Source organism: Lactuca serriola, chromosome 9 (assembly GCF_051521515.1).
Source record: "Lactuca serriola cultivar US96UC23 chromosome 9, Lser_US96UC23_V15, whole genome shotgun sequence".
Lineage (NCBI taxonomy): Eukaryota > Viridiplantae > Streptophyta > Magnoliopsida > Asterales > Asteraceae > Lactuca > Lactuca serriola.
The window spans coordinates 217,635,659-217,646,545 of record NC_136416.1 but is presented as its reverse complement, the minus strand read 5'-3'; positions in this window follow the sequence as shown (position 1 = coordinate 217,646,545).

The window sequence follows — 10,887 nt, the reverse complement described above, 5'->3', positions numbered from 1 at the left end:
GTATGAGCAAGTGTCTAAAAAAAGTGTTGTATACATAAGTATTTTTTTTCCTGGGTTGAATAAATTAACCCGATGAATGAGCCTAAATGACCATTTTATCCTTACATTCCAAAAATATAAATTTCATAATTTCCTCATTTTTAATGTGAGAGGAGTTGCAAAGAAAAAAATGATGGGTAAAATGGTAAATTAAGGATAAGTGTCTTCATATTTTAGCCATTTTTTTTAACTCGATCTACTAAATCATTCTCTTTAGATCAAGTAAAAAAGAAACATTCATGTATAGTTGTTTAGATCAAGTGTTTTTTATACATTAAGACCTTTAAGTAAAAAAGAACAACCCTTTAGTTTCCTTGTCATGTAACAACATAATTTTTTTTAATGTTCTCTATCTCTCTCTCTCTCTCTCTTTTTTTTTTTTTTTTAATAATAACTTTTGGTTTGTATAGTTTTCTTAGATGAAGGTTATTTTGGTAAGTAATAGGTAATTTAGAGTTAACTCAGAGTTACTTATAACACAAGAAGATGAAATTTCTTCCTTTGTGAAGGGAGACCAACAACAACATGAAAAAGAAGAAGTTAGTTTCAATTTTAATTATAGTCTTTATATTTCAAGTTATTTCATAATTTATAATGTTATTATTATTATTATTATGCTCTATATTTTGAAATCTTTTTTATGTTTGATTAGAGAATAAGATTTGTTGAAGTCATATCAGTCGCCAATTGTCCTGAAACATTTGAAGATCATAATGAGGTATATTTATATAGTTTTGTAACTGATTAAAAGGAACATAGTTATAAAAGTCTATGTAATCTAATTGAAATTTTTTTCATTAAATGGATCAGAAAGTTGATGTCATAAGTACAAATGATGTGCTTGATAAACAAGAGTTCAAGGAAGTTGAGGAAAAAGATACCAATGGAGAAATAACACGTTATTATACTTTAGCGCAAGCTGCCACCAAGTCAGAGATGAGTTTTGTACTTGAAGATGAAGTTTCTTATTCCCCTTTAAAATAAGACCAACTAAATGCTAATAATGGGTGTTTTTTTTTCCGTGACATTTCAAGATATAAAGAAAACAATGAGCAATGTCAAAAAGATAAAACAATAACAAGATCCCCTTTTTAATTTCTGAGTTATATCTCATCTTCTTTTGTATACATTGTAGATATATTTTGAATAAAACACTTTTGTATACTATTTAACTTGGATTAGTGATTAATATTATTTTTCTTGTAACTTGTTTACTCCTATAATATCTATTTGCAACATTTTAATATTGTGGCCTTCCATTTATAAATATGACCGAATGTTAATTAGGACCATGATTAAAAAATTAAATTTGGCTACAAGGTAACAAATAGCCACACTAATTAGGAAAAATGTGATGGTTTTAGCAATTATGTATCACCAAACGTAAATAATAATGACATTTTTTCTTTATGAGTTTTATTTATGTAACTAAATAATATCATGTGTCATGCTTTACAATAAATGAATAGACAAAACTGTAAATTTGGTCCTCGTGGTTTGCGAAAACCTTTGGATGAGGTCCAAAAAGTTTCCAGCTTGCACCGAAGGTCCAAAATCAAGGTTTTTCATTGTTTTTGGTCCAAAAAAACTTGAAAAGTCGATTTTACCCTTTATCATTTCTTTTTTCTATTTTTTTCTTTATTTTGGTATTTAAATAATTAAAAATAAAAAATAAAATAAACCTCACAACCCCTCCCTCCCCCTCTCTCACATAGATATACACAAATAGATATTCAGATCGTCTTCATAGACACATACACACACAACAGGGACCAATCTTACAACAACCTTTGCTGCTTCATTCTTCTCCTTCCTCCCGATTTGTACCGTTAAGCTTCTGCCAGCCTTATCCTCTCCGTCGGGAGAACACCTCCATGACCATTGAAGCGTCTCCGACAGTAGCACCTCCGACAAAATTAGACCTACCATCGATCTCGTTGTTGTTTCCCCCTCAATTGTTTCTGACATATTTCACGTAGTCCACTTCAAAATCTTTAAGCCACCCAGTGATGGCTATGCAAGTTGTGCTGATATCGATCTCCATACCAAATGGATCTGAAGATGATAAGTCGATTATGTATGTAGAAATTGGGTTTGTGAAAGTGGTGCTGATATAGGTCTCCATATCAAACCATAAAACATCTCTTACCCGATTAATCACTTCTGAAACCCCTAAGGGTTTCTGTTAACAAACAGGGTATTAATGGTCGGAGAACAAAAGCCCGTTGCTATAATCGAGATCCCCGAGGTGATTTGCGTTCAATCCCAAGGCCTCTGAGAATAATTGGAAAAGTATACCTCCTATTTCATCACTTGATTTGATTAATCAATTTGAATGTCTCTTAAACCTCCAACAATTGCATCACTTGATTTTGTGCGATGTTTATGGTGATTGGAAGAAGATGGGAGGGATTTGGCGGATTCTAGCATTAACGAGGCCCTTCACACCAGTTTTTGTTTGGTCGAAAACTTTGAGCTTCTATGGTCGATCTAGCTTGAGACTACTGAAGTAATGGTGGCAACCATTTTTATGAAGATGATCTGGTATATCTATTTGTGTGTGTATCTATGAGAGTGAGAGAGAGAGAAGGGGGGGGGGAGGGAGGGGTTGTAGGGTTTATTTTATTTTCTATTTTTAATTATTTAAATTCCAAAATAAATAAAGAAAATAGAAAAAAGAAATGAAAAAGGGTAAAATCGACTTTTCAAGTTTTTTTGGACCAAAAACAATGAAAAACCTTGATTTTGGACTTGTGGTGCAACCTGGAAGCTTTTTGGACCCCATCCAAAGATTTTTGCAAACCACAAGGACCAAATTTGTAGTTTTGTCAAACGAATATCACTAAAGGGTAACAAATAGCCACAACAATTAAAAAAATGTATTGCTATACTTACTATTCAATGATTGATTTAACAATTATGTATCACCAAAAGCAAACATGTAACATATTAACATTGAGGTATTCATTTTATACCCTAAGTATAAGAATTTATTTCATTTTGGACTTTGGATATGAATTTATTGCAAATTGGACCAAAAAGGGCATTTCGTAATTTATGGGTGTTGGGCACGAACGTTGGGCGTTCCCTGGAAACGCTAGGCGTAGGTTGCTAGAGTGCAAACCCTAATTTTTAGGGTTTGGACCCTATTTAAGCATCCTTAAGTCTCAAACCTACCTTCTTTGATCAGCCTCCAACCCACATTCGTCCCCAAGCAAACCCTAATCCACTCTTAGAGCTTTTTTGAGCATTTTATGTGTGTTTTGGTGACTTTGAATGAGAGAGGGAGAAGAGAAGATCATCTTGGAGGAGTAGGACTCTTTGGATCCATAATAGAACCACCTTTTGGCATCATTTGGAGGTAAAAAGCTTTGAACCTGATGAAGTTATGCTTAGATATAAGTTAACCATGAAGTTTGTGTTCTTTTGGTCCCATTAGTTTTGTATGTTAAGTATGAGCTACTCCAATCCTTTTAAGCTATGCTTTCAGGCGTTTTGGGGTGTTTAAAAGCATAAAAATATGGTATTGATCATTATGTCCCTTCAATACATGGGTTACAAGGTCTTAATGGGTTAAGTAGTTGGGGTTTTTGTGTTTGGGCACTTAATGTGACATCCCCATTTTCACAGCCAGAAAAGACCGATTTTGTTTATGCTTGTTAAAAAATCAGAGTAACATTTTAAAGAAAAGTGTTGCGAAATTTCTTCTCAAAAGATAATATGATAAAGATTTATCAAAGCCTTTCCGAAGAAATGTATTTCATTAAATACCTCGGGATGTCATGTTAGATACAGATCAAAAGCATAAACAGTACAATATAAGCCTTACAACATTTATTCATATCTACAGGCCTATAATCTGTAATCCCTCATCCAAATATCACATCTATGCTCGAGTGTCATTACCTGTAATACAAGAAACTGAGTGGGTCAGGCTTGGGAGCCTGGTGAGCACATAGGGTTTTCAACCCACAATAAATAAGTTTATTAATTTCATCAACCGACAATAACCTGATTACTCGTTCTCGTTATCCTCACTTTACGTCCCTAAACACCTATCATAAGGGACCTAGCCTAAGGATCATCATCGGGATGGACACTACTGCTAAGGGGGTTCCTCAGAAATAAATGTCCTAAAGGCAACCATGAGGGGGATGGACAACACCGGTGAACACATCGTTCATAAACACCTACAGGTTGGGAGCCAGCTAGCATTCCACTGGACTGTCTAGAAAAGTTGTGATCGTCATCTATACTCCGCTAGATGACTGGAAACATCGTCAACATCGAGGCATCTCATCATTTTATTTCATCACACCCAACTATTACATCTACCCATGTTTTACCCAACACATTTTCTAGATATAAAATACATATACAGTTTAAATCATTTAAAACATGTATAAAATCTTTCATCCAGCATAGACAACAAGTATTCAGACAATATGCACACATAGCACGTAATTTTTATAAAATACTTCATATTTATTTGTAAGATGAAAGTAACTATGCACTCACTTGTTAAAGTGACGACTCGAAATTCGAGCAGCGCTTCGCTTCTTAACAATATGATTTCCTTTGATGAAACCTAGTATTATTACTATTAGATTTTAGTCTAATATTTATTGCAACTAATCATTAGTCTAGATTTGTCTTAACTCAGAGTCTACTTCATGATCTATCAAGTAAGGAGCAACCAGGTAGGATCATATCAGAGGTAGGGTTCGTTTGGTATACGAAGTATACTGTTTGGAAATCCCACTTTAAACACCTCACTAAATCACAACCTAGACATCATTCCTGTAAGTAGATCAATCAGTATAATGATTTTGAACCACTAATAAATCTTATTTATAGGTTCATAATAACGATATTATATTTAAATATAAGCTATATTTAAAGTATGGTAGACGTATTTCACTTACAACGCGGGTTTCACTAAAAAACCGAGCTTCGCTGAAGCAGAGTTTCTGAGCCGAAAGCTCTTCTTCTTGGAGCCTTCGGGTGATCCGGGGCTTTCCTCTAGTTCCTTGAGGCTAGTAGGGCTTTAGGAGGGTTTTTGGGGGTTTAGAGAGTGTGGAGAGAGAGAGAGAAGTGGGTTTTGGTTTGAAGAATGAAGGGACTCTCGTATGATATTTATAGGCTGAAATACAGTTGAACTCATTGAGTTAGGCCTCTAACTCGTCGAGTTAGGTGCCATACGTCACCTTCTGGTGGCAAGACTTGGGGAGAAAGCAATGACCCAGACCGCGCCACGTCACCCCTTTCGCAGCAGCACACTCCCGACTTCTAAACCCCGTAACTTTCGCATACGAGCTCTGTTTTTGACGTTCTTTATATCCACGCGTAGGTATTGACAAGATATACAACTCTCATTTTGACCCTATCGGCTAATTCTTGGCTGATTTTAAATTTAACATTATGAGAAGATTACACTGTTAAATGACCATATAGAATTCATACCTTCTACATACGGACTCCGTTTTCGTCTGTCTTTTTATCGTTGAGCTCTTATAAATGAGATCTTCAATTCTCATTTAGGTTGCATTGGCCAAAAATTGATCGATCTAAAATTCGAATTTCAGGTTGTGCACTGCTATGCCAAATTTTAGAAAAATCATAACTTCCTCATACGAAGTTAGATTTGGGCATTCTTTTATATATCTTCTCGGTTTGACGTATACTACAACTTTCATTTAAATCTATAAGGCTAAAAAGTAGTTTATCAAAAAATCACTTTTTATGATTCCCTGTGTCGTGCCGGTTTTACCGTAAAATTTCGACATGTCATAACTTCTTCGCTATAACTCGAATTTCGGCGTTCTTTATATATATATATATATATATATATATATATATATATATATATATATATATATATATATATATATATATATCCAAAATCCTTGTTTTGACCACTACAACTTTATGTATAGATATTGGGTTTATCTAACACTTTATTTTCGACGCTTATTTTTATTGTATGTTTATAAACCAGTATATAAGCACATAAAATCACATAATTCACATAATATTCAAGTAATTCATCTTTATTACTTCAAAATAGGTTACAATGGTTGACCTTGACTATTACATCATTATACTAATGCGTAGCCCAGAAACACGGATGTTACAATTCTCTCCCCCTTAGGATGATTCCATCCTGGAATCATGCATCAGCAAACAGATGTAGGTAGTGACTCATCATGTCACTCTCTGTTTCCCAGGTGAGATTCGGCTCATTCGTAGGTTTCCAGCGTACAAGCACTAAGTCGACCATCTTGCGTCGTAAGATATTAGTATTACGGTCAAAGATTTCCCCGGGCTCTTCGATTAGCCTCTTATTTTCATCCATCCTTAACTCTGAAATTGGAATTATGTCGGGAACTTCTCCCGTGAACTTCCTCAAATAACACACATGGAAAGTGTTATGAATACCATCAAGTTCTTCGGGTAATTTGAGCTTGTAAGCTTGATTCCCAATATCTGAAGAACTTTGAACGGTCCTATAAACCTTGGACTCAAATTTCCTCGTTTCCCGAATCTTATAAGTCCCTTCCACGGTGAGACTTTAAGCAAAACTGAATCTCCAACTTTAAATGTCATCGATCGTCTTTTCTTGTCAGCATAGCTCTTTTGACGATCCTGAGCTGCTAACATTCTTTCCCTGATCACCTTCAGCTTTTCAGCAGTATGATGGACTATCCCGGGGCCCATAAACTACTTTTCTCCAGCCTCAAGCCAACAAGACGACATACGACACTTCTATCCTACAAGGCTTGATAAGGTGCCATCTTGATGCTCGAGTGGAAACTGTTATTATAGGAAAACTCTACCAGAGGTAAGTGCTCATCCAAGTTACCTTGGAATTCCAGGGTACATGCTCTTAGCATATCTTTAAGTGTTTGAATCATTCTTTTGCTCTGACCATCAGTCTGCGGATGGTAAGTTGTACTTAAACACAATTTCGTACCCAATTCCTCTTGTAGACTTCTCCAAAACCTTGACATGAAACGGCTATCACGATCTGATATAATCGTTAGAGGAACACCGTGAAGTCTTACTACCTCCTTCACGTAAGCGTTTGCGAGCTTATCCATAGACCATCTCTCATTGGCTGCTGTGAAGTGTGTACTCTTAGTAAAACGATCCACTACTACCCAAATCATGTTGTGACCGTTCTTCGTCCTGGGCAGTTTAGTCACAAAATCCATGGTGACGTCCTCCCATTTACCCATGGATAAAGGTAAAGGTTCTAAACTCCCATTCGATTTCTGATGTTGTGCCTTAACCCTTGCACAAGTTACACGCCTGGTCACATACTTTGCAACATCGAGCTTCATCTTCGGCCACCAATAGTAGGGTTTTAGATCCCTATACATTTTGGTGCTGCCGGGATGAATCGATTACATGGTCTTGTGGGGTTCTTCCATCAGAAGATCTCTTACTCCACGTGTCTTAGGTACCCAAATCCTATCTTGGAATACCTTTAATCCTTGTCTGTTTGTACTGAACACTAACGTTTTGCCTAAACGTTCTTCCTTTCGGTCATTTTTCTCTGAAGCTTCTTCCTAAGATTTCTTGATACTTTCCACAATAGTCGAGACAACTTCTATTCTCAATGTTCTTGGCCCTTTTCTTTCAAGGTTGAGTTTTCGACTTAGAGCATCAACAACAACATTTGCTTTATCGGGGTGGTAAAGTTTCTCATAGTCATAGTCCTTGAGTAACTCTAGCCAACGTCATTGCCTTATATTCAATTCCTTCTGATTAAAGAGATACTGGAGACTCTTATGATCAGTGAAAAGTTTGCCCTTCGTGCCATAGAGATAATGCCTCCATATCTTTAGGGCAAATACTACCGCTGCCAACTCCAAATCATGAGTGGGGTAGTTCTTGTCATGTTATTTCAATTGTCGATATGCATATGCTATCACCTTTTCTCTTTGAGTTAGAGCACATCCTAACCCGAATCCCAACACATCGTTATATACTGCAAAGTCTTCAATTCCATCGAGTAGAGAAAGAATTAGTGCTTCACATAACTTCTTCTTTAGCTTCTCGAATGCTCCTTCGTGCTTCTCGCTCCATGTATATGTAGATCCTTTGTGGGTCAAATCTGTCAATGGAGCAGCTATCAAAGAAAAGCCTTGGATAAACCTTCAGTAATATCCAGCTAATCCCAGAAAGCTTCGAATCTCCATGGGACTTTTTGGTCGTTCCCACTTCATCACAGCTTCGATCTTTGCTGGGTCAACCATTATCCCTTCTTGGTTAACCACATGAACCAAGAATTGGACTCCTCGAATCCAAAAATCACATTTGGAGAACTTTATATACAACTTCTCCTTCTTCATGACTTCTGATACTTCTCGCAGATGCTTGTCGTGCTCTTCCTGGCCTTTCGAGTAAATCGCAATGTCATTCATGAACACGATCACAGATTTATCGAGGAATGGTTTACAAGCCCTGTTCATCAAATCCATGAATGCTGCTGGAGCATTGGTTAGTCCAAATGACATAACCAAGAACTTGTAGTGTCCATATCTTGTTCTGAATGCAGTCTTCTCAATATCCTACTCTCTCACCTTCAGCTGATGATATCTTGACCTAAGATCAATCTTTGAGAAATAGCTTGAACCTTGCAGCTGGTCGAATAGGTCATCAATCCTTGGCAATGGATACTTGTTCTTCACTGTTGCCTTGTTCAACTCTTGGTAGTATATAAACATTCTCATGCTTTCATCCTTCTTTTTCACGAATAACACAAGATCTCCCCAGGGTGATGAACTAATTCGAATGAAACCGTTGTCCAACAACTCCTGAAGTTGCGTCATAAGCTCCTTCATCTCCGTTGGTGCTAATCGGTACGGTGCTTTTGCTATTGGTGTCATTCCTGGTAACAAGTCTATTCGGAACTCTACTTGTCTATCAGGCGGTAATCCGAGAAGACCTTCGGGAAAGACTTCTAGATAATCACACACCACTGGCTAGGCAGTTATAGCGGTCCAAAATCAAATATCGGTCAAGGGCCAATATTTGGGATATAGGTTATCGCGGTGGGATATCAATATTTTTATATCATGCATAATTAATATATATAAACATAAAACATATATATATATATATATATATATATATATATATATATATATAGGTAATATAAAAAGTCAAACTTCAAAAATGTCAGTGTTTGAAACTAATCTTATGTAAGCCATGGAATCTTCCTCCAAGTCCACATCAATCAAGACATCCAATTATTTTATCTAGATCATCCACATCAACTCTAATATCATCATCATTTAAGAATTATGTACTTAACACATCAACATGATCAAACCTATAGAAACTAGCAAGTTAACACTTAAGTATGTAACAATTAACATAACAATAAGATCGGATAATACCTAAAACATGAGTCTATGACCTAAAACTAACAATTAAGTACTTAATATAATAGCAGGTTCAGTTAAGTTAAGTCCATAAGAATTAAAACCATGACTTAACACTAAAAAAAGCAAGTAAAATTACTTAACCGATATCCCACCTAGAAATCGCCTGGAAATATCGGTAAATATCGGTTAAATATCGGTAAATATCACTGATATTTGCGGTCCGATATTTTGGACCGATATTTGACACCGCTATTTTGAAAAGTACCGATAACCGATATCCCACCTAGAAATCGTCAATATTAACTGCTTAGACCACTGGTATACTTTACGTTTCCTTCTTTCCCTTCTTAGAATCGATCACGAATGCCAAGTATGATGTGCATCCTTTAGACAAACATTTTATGGCTTTCATTAGGGAAATGATTCCAGAGTTTATTCTGTGTTTGTCCCCGTACACCATAAATGACTCTTTTCTGGGTGGGTTTACTCTTACTATCTTCTTCCTGCAAAGTATCTAGGCATTGTTGGCGCTAAGTAATCCATCCCCAGAACGATGTCAAAACTGTTCAACTCTATGGGTAACAGCTCTTTGTGCAATTTGTTTCTGTTTATGTCGATGACGGTGTTCTTAATATGATCACCAACAGGTACGAACTTGCCACTAGCAACTTCCACAACTAGGGCATTATCAAGTTTTTCTACAGGCAATGCTAGTTTCCCACCAAATTTATGCGATACAAAGGAGTAGTTCGCTCCCGAATCAAATAGTATATTGACAGGTAATCCATTTACAAGAAAGGTAGATGAAGCAAAATTTGCTGCCTCATTCGTAGTTTCTAGCATCATTTGGAAGGCTCTCGCCTTCGGCTTGTTGGATTAATGTCTAAGTCCATAACTATAATTGGTAAGACTTGACCCGACCCGACATGGTCCATTTGGGTTGCATGGCATCATGCATTTGGATAGACTATAATGAGAGAAATAACACTTAAGGTTGGTTAATATATTATAAGTTCTAATATATTAATAAGATTATTTAATTAGTATTGAGCAAGAATTAATCTAGGATTAATTAAGTGATCAAAAGAAGACTAATTAAATATATGGGTTGATTGTGTAAATCATCCATACTTGTATAGTGGGCTAATGCTCCATGGATTATCAAGTTGGGCTAAAACCCATATGATGCTCCATGGATGCTCCATGGTGTTTTTGTACCCATGGATCATGGAAATGGAAAGCCATAACAATTAGGGTTTACCCTAATTGTCACTAACTATATAAGCATCTTATTGTTGAAAAAATTGGTGACTAGAGTATGTGAGAGAAAGGGCTAGCCGATTTTCATGAAGTGTGTATATTCTCTTAAGTCTTTCCAAGTGCATATGATGTTGTGTGAACCGTTTGAGGTGTCATACTTGGGGCACTAGGCACTTAAGCTTCATGAAGACAT